Source organism: Phascolarctos cinereus, unplaced genomic scaffold (assembly GCF_003287225.1).
Source record: "Phascolarctos cinereus isolate Bilbo 61053 unplaced genomic scaffold, phaCin_HiC Scaffold_2;HRSCAF=192, whole genome shotgun sequence".
Taxonomy (NCBI): domain Eukaryota; kingdom Metazoa; phylum Chordata; class Mammalia; order Diprotodontia; family Phascolarctidae; genus Phascolarctos; species Phascolarctos cinereus.
Window position 1 is genome coordinate 329386380 of NW_027555625.1, and position 11739 is coordinate 329398118.

At 38.3% G+C, this 11739-nt stretch overlaps 1 protein-coding gene and 1 pseudogene across 3 annotated transcripts in view; both read right to left on the reverse strand.

The window, feature by feature from the left end:
• RNF130 (ring finger protein 130) overlaps positions 1-11739 on the reverse strand; it is a 132128-nt gene that overhangs the window by 101705 nt on the left and 18684 nt on the right. The gene's annotated exons all lie outside the window — the stretch shown is intronic.
• On the reverse strand, positions 9727-10618 carry LOC110216760 (tumor protein p63-regulated gene 1-like protein pseudogene; annotated as a pseudogene).

An 11739-nucleotide genomic window follows, 5' to 3' on the forward strand; every position in this document is an offset into this window, starting at 1 on the left:
AGTCAAACTGAAGAAAAATAGAATTCTACATTAAGATTACATTTGTTGACTTGTTAGAGTCAAGGTAGTTTTAAAAAACGTGATCATTTTAAAACTGACTATACTAAATCTTGGGGGAGAAAATTAGAAACAGATTGTTTTGCTCCGGGGGAAGTGTGTGTGTGTGTGGTGTGTGTGTGTGTGTGTGTGTGTGTGTGTGTGTGTGTGTGTGTGTGTGTATGAGTGTTTCCTACTATAATTTCATGTGTTCTTTTTATTATGTGAGCATTTTTGAGCAATATTATCTTAGCATTATGATCTTAATTTCAGCATGTTCTACGAGAGAAGAAATGAACTGATTTCTATGATTGTAATTGGGGCTTTTAAAAATTAAGTTTGGACTTACTAGCTGTGTGACCCTGGGAAAGTCACTTAACCCCACTGCCTAGCCAAAAAAAAAATTAAGTTTGGATAGATTCTTGATTTCATTGGTATAAAACACAGATGTAGATACCAACCCTCTCCATGTCTTCTCACACTGTTATTCTCATCTATGACTTTCCATAAACAGCCCACAGAGGACCCACCCAAAGTCCTTGGGATGATCCTTTCACAAAGTATTTTAATAATGGGGTATCAGGTTGTCTATCTACTGTCTCTCATCACTACACAACCAGTCTGCCTCTTTTTCCTATTCAAAAACATCCTTCAGATGTCTTAAGTAGCACTCTGATTCCAACAAAGAGTCATTAAATGCCTACTATGAGTAGAGTGATGGGGACACAAACATCATCTTAGAGCACAATCTCTGTCTTTAAGGAACTTGCGATCTAATTGGAAGACGGGAGGGGGAAAACAGCAATACAGCAGAAGGGATAGAACACTGAACTTTGAGTCATAAATAACTGAGTTCAAAACCTGCATGAGCACAAGCAAATAGGTCACAATCTTTCAACTTCAATTTCTTCCTCTGTGCAATGGAAATAATACCTTTAGCACTTACCTGGCAGAGCTGTAGTGAGGCTCCAATGTCAAGTGCTTTGTAAGTTTAAAACACGATACAATTGCCAGTTATATTTAAATATACTAGGAAACTGGCCACTTGGTGATGAATTCTTTGCCCATGGGATTCCAAGAAAAAACTTAATTATTATTATTACAGAAATAAGTACTTAATAAAGTGAAGTGTTACAAGGTAAGAGGAAAAGGCTACACAAAATGCTATAAGAAATATGAGGGATAGATCATATTTTCAAGAGAGTCTGACCAGATAATAGGCTAAAGAAAGGTGTGTTGAAATTGTATCTTGTCCTGGTTCCCCTGACTACCACTCCCAACCTCTAGTTAGTACATAAGTGAGTCTATAAGTAGCTGGTATGAGGTAACAGTAGGAAATAAGAATACAAAAAAGAACATAGAAGTCACTTATAAACTATCTCATAAATTAAGAGCCTAGAAGCCATTTTCAACTGCCTCATAAATTAGCTGAGGCCACATCCTGAGACTATGTGCTAAAATAGGGGAAGCCAGCCAGGCCCCAAAGTAACGGCCTCTTAGTTCCACTAATTGCCCTCAGTCTGTAAGTTGCAGATAAGCTCCAGACATGTGCAGTAAAACCAGAAAAATCTTATGTAAATAAGGGAACCCTAAAGTAGTGCTGATAACTTTAAGGTGATGTAGATATATTAATAAACTAAGCCTCAGATAGCATGAATAAGAGTCCCTCCCTTATCAAAAGCCTTTAAAACTGTCACCTCAAAATCATGTCCCTCTGTCCCCACAGCACTCTTCCATGTGCTACCAGTCCATGCTGCCCAAGAGCTCTCAGCTCTGATCTGTGGTTACCTAAGTGACTGTGCCCCTTTCCCTCCTGTTCTCTTCTCCCCCACGCCTCCACCTCTCTCTACTACCCCCATCCTCCACCTCCCACCCCATGCCTTTCACCTCTGTGTTTTCTATGCCTTATTGAAGTGTTATTGATGAATTACTCTCCTGCTTGCTACCACCATAGTCTTTCCCAAGTTTACTCAAATCCAATGAGACCCCTTTGCTGTTCCCTTCCTACAGCTCATAAACTGGGGGGCCCTAGGCTGATACTATCTGTTCATAGCCACCCCTATAGTGGACAAACATGGCACTGTGAATCCATTGTTACAAAAAAAGGAATGGACAGAAAATCTCAAGCCCCACTCCCTCAGGAAGGACCCCCTCATTGTTGGATTGTAGTAAGCCAGTCATTCAAAAGGAAAGAATTCTAACAGGTAGAAATGTAGAGGGAGTTTGTCAGGCAATGAGGAATCAGGTGACCTGTGCAAAGATTAGTGAAGTGCCAGATTAGATTAGGGAACAATTAGCTGTCAAGTTTGGCTAGAACATGTATGTGAAGAAAAGCACCATGAAATGTGACTGGAAAGATAGGTTGGAACAGGACTATGGACAGCCTTAAGTACCAGGATACAGAGTTTGTATTTTTATCCTTTAGATCAATTGGTGACTCTCAAAGTAGGGGCTGAAGACCCTGGAAGTCTCCAAGACCTTTATAGGGAGTCTGTGAGGCAAAAATTATTTTCATAATAATACTAGGACATTTTAATATCTAACATAGTCATTGTCAATAGATTTAAGCCACATAAACAAAAGCTCCTTGGGAAGCCCCCAATAATTTTTAGACACGTAAAGCATTCCTGAAACCAAAAAGTTTGAGAATTGTTGATCTAAATAATAGACATCAATGTTTGTTTGACATGGTAAGACCTAAATATTAAGACAGATTAGAAAAGGTAGAATCTAATGGCAAGATGAGCTTCTATGAAACAGTCTAGATGAAAGGCAAGGAATCAAGTCAACAAGCATTTATTAAATATGTACTATTTGCCAAGCACTGTGCTAACCACTGGGGATATAAAGAAAGGCCCCAAATTCCCAAAAAACCAAAACCAAAACCAAACCAGTCCCTGCCCTCAAGGAGCTTGGGAAAAGAGCTCTTTCTCCTCTACAAGAAGAGTTAATGGAGGAAACAACAATGTATGAACAAGATATATACTGGATAAACAGGAAATAATCAATAAAGAGAAGGAACTAGAGAGAACTAGAGAGGCTTTCTGTAGAAGGTGAGATTTGTAGCTAGGATTTGCAAGAAGCCAGGAGACTAGGATGAAGAGGGAAAGCATACTAGGCATGAAGGACAGCTAGTGAAAATGCATTCAGAAGATGGAAGGTTTTATTCAAGTGAAAGAAAGGAGGCCAACATTACTGGATTAAAGACTACACATGGATATGGGGGCATATGGGGTGTGTGTGTGTGTGTGTGTGTGTGTGTGTGTTGGTAGTAGTTTAAGGTATAAGAAGCCTGGAATGGCAAGGAGCTGTAATTAAAGGCTCTGAATGCTAAACAGAGAATTTTATATTTGATCCTGGAAGCAATGGGGATATATGGGACTTTATTGAATAAGGAGATGAAATGGTTAGACCTGTGCTTCAGGAAGATCAATTTGATAGCTGAGTGAAGGATGGATGTACTGTAATGCGGAGAGACTTGAGGAAGGGAGACTAATCAGAAGGCTACTGTTATAGTTCAGGAATGATGGAATGAGTACACCAGAGTGGTAGCAGTGTCAAAGCAGAGAAGGTGGCATATATAAGAGATGTTACCAAGGCAGAACTGATCGGACTTGACAACCAATTGGTTATGGGAGGTAAGAGAGGATGAGGAGTCAAGGATGATCCCGAGCCTGAGAACCTGTGTGACTGGGAGGATGGCCTTGACAGTGATAGTACAGTTAGAAAAAAGGAAGGGTTTCAGGTAAAAAATGACAAGTTCAGTTTGGCACATGTTGCATTTGAGATGTTTAATACGTAGATGTGTACCTGGAGGAGATCAGGCCTGGACAAATAGATCTGAGAATCATCTACATAAAGATAAGAGAATCCATGAAGACTGATGAGATCACCAAGTGAAACAGTATATAAAGAGAGAAGAGGACACCCAGGACAGTGCTCTGGATAGCACCATGGTTAACAAGTGAAACCTGGATGAAGATGCAGCAAAGAAAACTGGGAAAGAGCAGTTAGAAAGGGAGCAGGAGAGGCAAGACAGAGCAGTGTCATAAAAATCTAGAGAAAACAGAGTTATCAAGGAGAAGACAGTGACTGATGAATAATGTCACTGGCTGCAGGGAGGTCAAAAATATGAAGGCTGAGAAAAGACCAATAGATTTGACAATTAAGTAATAACTGGTAACTCAGAGAGAGCAGTTTCAATTGAGTAATGAGGCTATAAGCCAGACTGCAGAAACTTAAGAAAAGAGTAAAAGAAAAAGAAATAGAGGCACTTATTGTAGATGGCCTTCTCAAGGAATTTAGCCATAAAAGACAGAAGAAATATGGGATGACAGCTAGCAGGAATGAACACAATAAGAGAGGATGTGAGATACATGGGAGTATTTATAGGCAGTAGGGAAGTAGCCAGTAAACAGTGAGAGACTGAACATTAGTGAGAGAGCAGGGAAGACAAAGGGAGGAGACCTGCTGGAGAAGATGGGATGCAATGGGGTCACTTGTACATGCAGAAAGTCTGTAAGAGCCACTTCTGCACGTGAGATAAAGATGAAAGAAGAGACTGTGTCAGAAGACATCTGGGTGATGTGAGCAGAGCATGGGAGAAGGAACTCTGGGTGAATGTTCTCCATTTTTTTCAGTGAAATATTAGATAAGGTTCTCAGCTAAGATGGTGGGGGGAAGGGGAAGCCATTAGATTTCTGAGGAGGGATAAAAATAATGAATCAATTAGGGAGGTATAAAAGGATTACTTAAGAGTACTGAGGGCCCAATTGAGATCATGTAACATAAATTTGTAGTGGACCTGGTCCAGCTACATTAAGCAACACACGAACAGAATCCTAGTCTATGACTTGGCAGGGTAAGATCACTGATAGGACAAGGAAGCAGACTTAAGAGAAGAGTACAGAGTTGAACTGGTTCCCCAAGTAGTTAAGATGGGGAAGAGAAAAGAGCATAGAACAGGTGTGATTGTCTGGGAAAGAACTGAGGACGTGGAGGGACTGGAGGTCATGGTGAGGGTGATGAACAAGGTTAGAGGTTTTCGAGGCAGGGGGAGAAGTGGAACAATAACAGACTGTGATCAGATAAGGACATTTCTGAGTTCATAAATGTGAAAGTAGAATACCTATAGGTGGTGGTGCTATCAAGGGTATGACCATCTCTGTCTGGAACTGAGGTGGGATAAAAGGGTAAGTCATGGAAAATGAATAAATTGAAGAGGGCCTGAATTAAGATAGAGGCAATGTGAGTAGACAAGACAGTATGGTAGGGAGTCAATCAGAAAGGAACAGGATTTCCATGAACCACTGAGGGCTCAGGTGAGGTTACATAGTATAAACTGGGAGCTGAGGGTGGAGTCAAGATGAGTAAGAGATAGCAATTTTTCCTTAAGTTCTTCACAACCTCCCCCACAATAACCCCCAAAATGTGCTGAACCAGATTTGGAACGGGAAAGCCAAGAAAAAGACACAGTGAGTCATTTTTCCAACCTAGGGCAGCTTAGCAAGATAAACAGGTCTAGGGCTGGCTAGGAGCACAGAGTAGCAATGCAACGGCAGGTGAAAGCAGCAGAAGCAGCCCAGCACCCAGGGACAGTAAGGGATAGAAAGAGATCCCAGGGGACCCTTTTACTAGCATTGGGAGCAGGAATGCGTGCCATCTGGTAGCTCTGTTTCCCATTACACAATTTCAGGTCATGGTTCCAGGGTGCAGAGGAATAGTCATGGTTGTGATGAAGCATGGGCCTTATCTGTTCAGGGAGCAAGAAACAAGTTTCAGAAACATAGCTGTGTGGCTCTGATCCCAAGTACAGAGTGGAGACTCAGTTCTAACCTCAACCCCACACATAAGCCTGCAGTGGAATAAACCAGGGCAGGAGACCAAAACCAAGAGTGAGAAATTCAGTCACTCTGACTCTGCAGAATGTCCAAAGGGCTAACTACAATCAAGTCCAGCAGAAGTCTAGGGAATTCAACCACATACAAGCCAAAAGGCCCAATCTGGGTCAGGAGTTTGTATAGTGCAGATCAGAAGGGCAGTGAACAGATCTCTCCCTGGATCACACCACTTTGGAAGCACCAAAAACTTACAGGTCCCCAGACTGAGTTATGAAAGCAGTAGAAGGGCATTTAAAAAAGCTAAGGACAGACATCTCCTCTCACCCCAGAGGAGAGCACAGCTCTACACAATTTAAAATTGAAAGTCAATAAAAAGATTGGAAAAATTAGCAAACAAACAAAAAGAAAAAAACCGACCATGAAAAGCTAGAATGGTGACAGAGAAGTGCAAGATACACAGAAGAAATAACTTGAAAACATCTATACACAGAGCCTCAAAGAAAAATGTAGATTAGTCACAAGCACAAGAAGAATTCCTAGAAGAGTTTTAAAAATTTCTTTAAAAAGAGCAAAAAAAAAGATTTTAAAAATCAAATAAGAGCAATAGAGGATAAATTGGAAAAAGAAATCAGAGCTATGCAAGAATATTATGAAAAGAGAATTAAGAGCTTGGTAAAACTACTGAAGAAAATAATCCCTTAACAATCAGAATTGGACAAATGGAAAAACACTGATGAAAATATCTCCTTAAAAATCAGAACTGGCAGGGGCAGCTACGTGGCACAGTGGATAGAGCACTGGCCCTGAAGTCAGGAGGACTTGAGTTCAAATCTGACCTCAGACCACACACTTGACACTTACTAGCTGTGTGACCCTGGGCAAGTCACTTAACCCCAATTGCCTAAAAGAAAAAAAAAATAGAATTGGCCAAGTGAAAGCTAACGACTCCATGAGATATCAAGAAGCAATAAAACAAAACCAAAAGAATGAAAAAAAATAGAAGAAAATGTGAAATAACTTATAGAAAAAAACAACTGACCTGGAAAATGGATTGAGGAGAGATAATTTAAGAATCACTGGACTACTTGAAAGCCATGAACACTAAAAGAGCCTAGACATCATATTTCAAGACATAATAAAAGGTATCTTAGAACCAGAGGGCAAAGCAGAAATTAAAAGAATCTGTCAATCACCTCCTGAAATTCTGAAATAAAAACTTCCAGAAATATTATAGCCAAAATAGAACTCTTAGGTCAGGAAAAAAATACTGTTAAGCATCCAGAAAGCAAGAATTAAAATACTGTTAAGCAACAGTCAGGATCACAAGAGATTTAGCAGCTACCACCATAAAGGAGCAAAGGGTAAGCCTTCTGCATGATTTTCTGGAAGGCAAAGGAGCTAGAAATATAACCAAGAATAACCTACTCAGCAAAACTGAATGGGTGGGGGGAGAGCAGACAGAGGAATATAGTCATTTTAATGAAACAGAGGATTTTCAAAAACTCCAGATGTAAAGACCAGGGCTGAATAGAAAATTTGATATTCAAACACAAGACTCAAGAGAAGTATAAAAAGGCAAACGAGTGAAAAATCATAAAGTATTAAACAAGTTTATATTACAATGAATTTCATTACTAGGGCTGTTAAAAGGAGTCTACTTAGAATGAATGAGTATGACTCTATTATATTGGGATGATCTTAAAGAAGAATGGAAGGGTGAGAAAGGGATACACTGGATGAGGGAGGAAGGGAGAGGAAGAATAGGAAAATTATTTCACATAAATAGGGCAAAGAAGAATTTAATGGAGGGAGGATGAGGGGGCAGGAAGCACTTGAACCTCACTGTCTTATGAATCAGTTAGAGGAAGGAAGAATACACACATACACACACTCAGTTGGGTATAAAAATCTACCTCACCTAAGAGAGAAGCAAGAGAAAAAGGAACAAAAGTGTGGGGGAGGAGAGGGAGAGACAGGAGGAAATAATAGGGAATGTGGATTAAGGGGACCAATGGTCAAAAGCAAAACAGAATTTTGAGGAACAGGGAAGGGAGGAGGAGAGGGGGAAAGAGGGGGGAGAGAGAGAGAAAGAGAAGGATTAAAAGAAGAAAATAGGACAGAAGGAAATACATAGTTAATAATCATAAATATGAATATATATGGGATGAACTCACCCATAAAATGGAAGAAGACAGTAGAATGGATTGGAAACTGAAATTGAATAATGTTGTTTACAAGAAACACACTTGAAACAGAAAGATATATGCAGAGTTAAAATAAGGAGCTAGAGCAGAATCTTTTATACTTTAGCTGAATTAAGGCAGGGGCAGTAATCAGGATCTCAGACAAAACTAAGAGATAATCAGGGAAACTACATTTTGCTAAAAGGTACCCACAGACAATGAATTAATGAATATATTAATATCAATACTGAATATATATGCACCAAATGGCATAGCATCTAAATTCTTGGATTAAATGAGTTATAGGAGGAAACAGACAGTAAAACTTTAACTAACAGTGGAGGAACTTCAATTTATTCCTCTCAGACCTAGATAAATCTAACTATAAGACAAACAAGAAAGTTAAGGAGATGAATGGAATTATTTTTTAAGTAGGAGTTGTTTTTATTACAAGATTAGGAACAGAAGCTAGACACACACGTGTTTTCTCAAATGGTCTTCTATTTTGGACATGCAGTGTATTGCATTCCAGATACATACACACACACACACACACACACACACACACACATATGCCAGTTAGCTCAGATGCTAACAATTAAATGTGAGGTTTAAAAACAAAGTGTTCAAACACACATATGCATGCAAACCAAAAGGCTGGTCAGACAACATGTAAAGTTTACAAACAGTAAACTATTTGGTGGCAGACAGGATTCTTATTTTTCTAAGAGTCTAACAATAATTTTGTTTATATATAATTTATTTGTAAAAGGCTATCATCTTTGACTATATTATTCATACCAGAACACTAAAGCTTGGATAAAGTGAGTACAGTATTCTGACCTACAAATACACATGAATAACCATATGAGATATTAGTTGCTTAGTGTTAGTCTAACAGGAATCCTTAAAAAAGTGCAGTACTTAAAAAAAAAAGTACAGTACTCAAGAGAGCAAAGTGAACCAATTTCCTTTTAAATACTCATATGGCAATAAAAAATAGCATACATGTTGATAAAATCATGTACAAAGAATTATCAAGGTGACTGTCTAATGAAACCAGTTAAACTATCTTAAAGTTATTACCCCTCTCCCCTCACATTCCCCCACCCTAGCAAACCTCTTTGGGCCTTTATGGTATTAGAAATGGTAATACAATTTAGATTCATTCTAGAAAACGTCTGACTTCTGGCCAAACTTATATTTACAAAACTACTGTCATCCACAACAGTAACTAACAAAGGCACAGACTCAAATAAGCTAAAGTGGACCAGTCTATTGGCTACTTTTGCATCTGACTTTTTAAAAAGGTTAAAAAAAAAGACAAAGGTTTTAAATACTAAAATTGATACTACATTCTAAGTAGAGTCATTCTGATTTTTTTAAGTAAACATGCTGCATTGGGAAATGTTAAAAGAAGGAAAATCCACACACTCAAGAAAAAGTACTAGAAGTAATTAGAAAATAAAATATCAGCTAATACAACTGACAACTGGATTCAAATTGTCCTTTGTGTATAGTTTGTGTTGTTGCTGTGTCCAACATTTTAAGGCTGTAATTCACTTTATTATTCATAACTCTAGAGATGAATAACCATTACACATACTTTAACACTCTGGGTCCTCCACCTACCTTTCAGCAAGTGATCTCCTTTACAGTCATAACATTTAATGACAGCTTCTATAGCAAGTGAATTGTGAAATACAGAAGTTTAGAAGCCAATTCTGCCTCTTGACAGAGTAGCCTAGTGTGGCTTTATTGTTGATGAAGGACATGAACCCCATTTAGGTCTTGATGAGAAGAGGACACCCAAAGACTAGCACACCACTCACTCAACCTGGTAAAGGGAATTCCTTCTGGGCCTTCTTGATGGCTTGAACGAATAGAGCCTTGAAGCTTTCCAATTGGCAAAGAGAAGCAATCTTCTCATTAGCATCTGCCACTGGATGCTCTTTAAAAGTGGCATACAGCAGATTTGTGGACCAGGGATTCCATCTGTTTACGAAGGAGGGATAGTTTTCCTTGTCCCGCTGAATTAAAATCCCAAAACCTTCTCACTTATTCAGTGATTTAGGAGGAAATTCAAACTCTCCACGAGAAAATTGCATTTAAAGATATTCTAATCACCTGCTGGCACAACAGATTAATGAAGTTATAATTACAGATCCACAGGGATTAGTCTGTGATGAGATCCAGCCATTTCTTTTCATTGTTCCAATGGTCAATCTCTGTCAGCAGCCTCATGCTCTGTACCTCTGCATCCTCCATGGACAGGACAACTAAACTGATCTCCTCTATAGCCTGTTCAATGGTTCCAGGCACAGCACGTGGGGTTGTACATGTTGAGGGGCCACAGCACCTGACAGAGTATGATTCTGTCCCCAACCCATGCCTGAGCCTTGTGCCCACTGCTGCCACACCCATGCCCCTATGCTCATGCCTGCCGAGTCCACTGAATCCTGTAGCTACAGTATGGCTGGCCTTGCTGCCACCCCCTGATGCTGGCCCAGGCCTGGGGCTGGCTGTGCTGATGAAGAGAATTTTAGAAAAGTTAGACATGATAGACCTCTGAAGAATAATGAATGAAAATAGAAATGAGTATGTTTATTTATCATCTGTGCATGGCACCTTCACTAAATTGATTGCATCATGGCATAAAAACCTCACAAATGCAAAAAAGCAGAAATTGTAAATGCATCTTTTAAAAAAACATATTGCAGTAAAATTACATTCAATAAATGGTCTTTGAAGCATAGATTAAAAGTTAATTGGAAATTAATTAACTTAATTCTAAAGAATGAGTAGGTCAAACGAAAAATCATAGAAACAATCAATAATTTCATTAAAGATTACGACATAAATGACAGAACATAACAAAATTTGTAGGATTTAGCTACTGCAGTATTTAGGATAAAATATGTCTCTAAATGCTTACATCAAAAAAGAAGAGAAGAAAACAGATCAATAAATTAGGCACACAATTAAAAGAAACTAGAAAAACAAATTAAACCACCTCAATTAAACAGCAACACAGAAATCCTGAAAAATCAAAGCAGAGATTAATAAAACTGAAATTTTAAAAGCCACTGAACTAATAGATAAAACTAGGAACTTTTTTGAGAAAGCCAATGATTTATTTTATTGGTTAATTTGACATAAAAAAGAAAATTAAATTAACAATATCAAAAATTAACAGAGCAAATTCACAACCAATGAAGATGGAATAAAAGCAATTACTAGGAGCTATTTTGCTCAGCTATATGCCAATGAAACTAACAATCTAAATGAAGTAGGTGAACATTTACAAAAGTATAAATTGCCCAGATTAACAGAACAGGAAATAAAATCCTTAAATAATCTTATCTTAGAAAAATAAATTGAGCAAGCTATAAATGAAATCACTAAAAAAAAAAAAGACAAAAAAGGACTAGCTGGATAGCAAATTCTACCAAATATTTAAAGAACAATTAATTCCAGCACTATATAAACTGCTTGAAAGAAATAGGTAAAGGAGTCCTACCAAATTCCTTCTACAACACAAATATGATCTTTATGCCTAACTAGAGAGAGCAAAAATAGAGAAAGAAAACTACAGACCAATTTCCCTAATGAATACTGATGCAAAAATTTTAAATAAAATATTATGAAGGAGATTACAACAAGGTATCAAAAAAGATCAT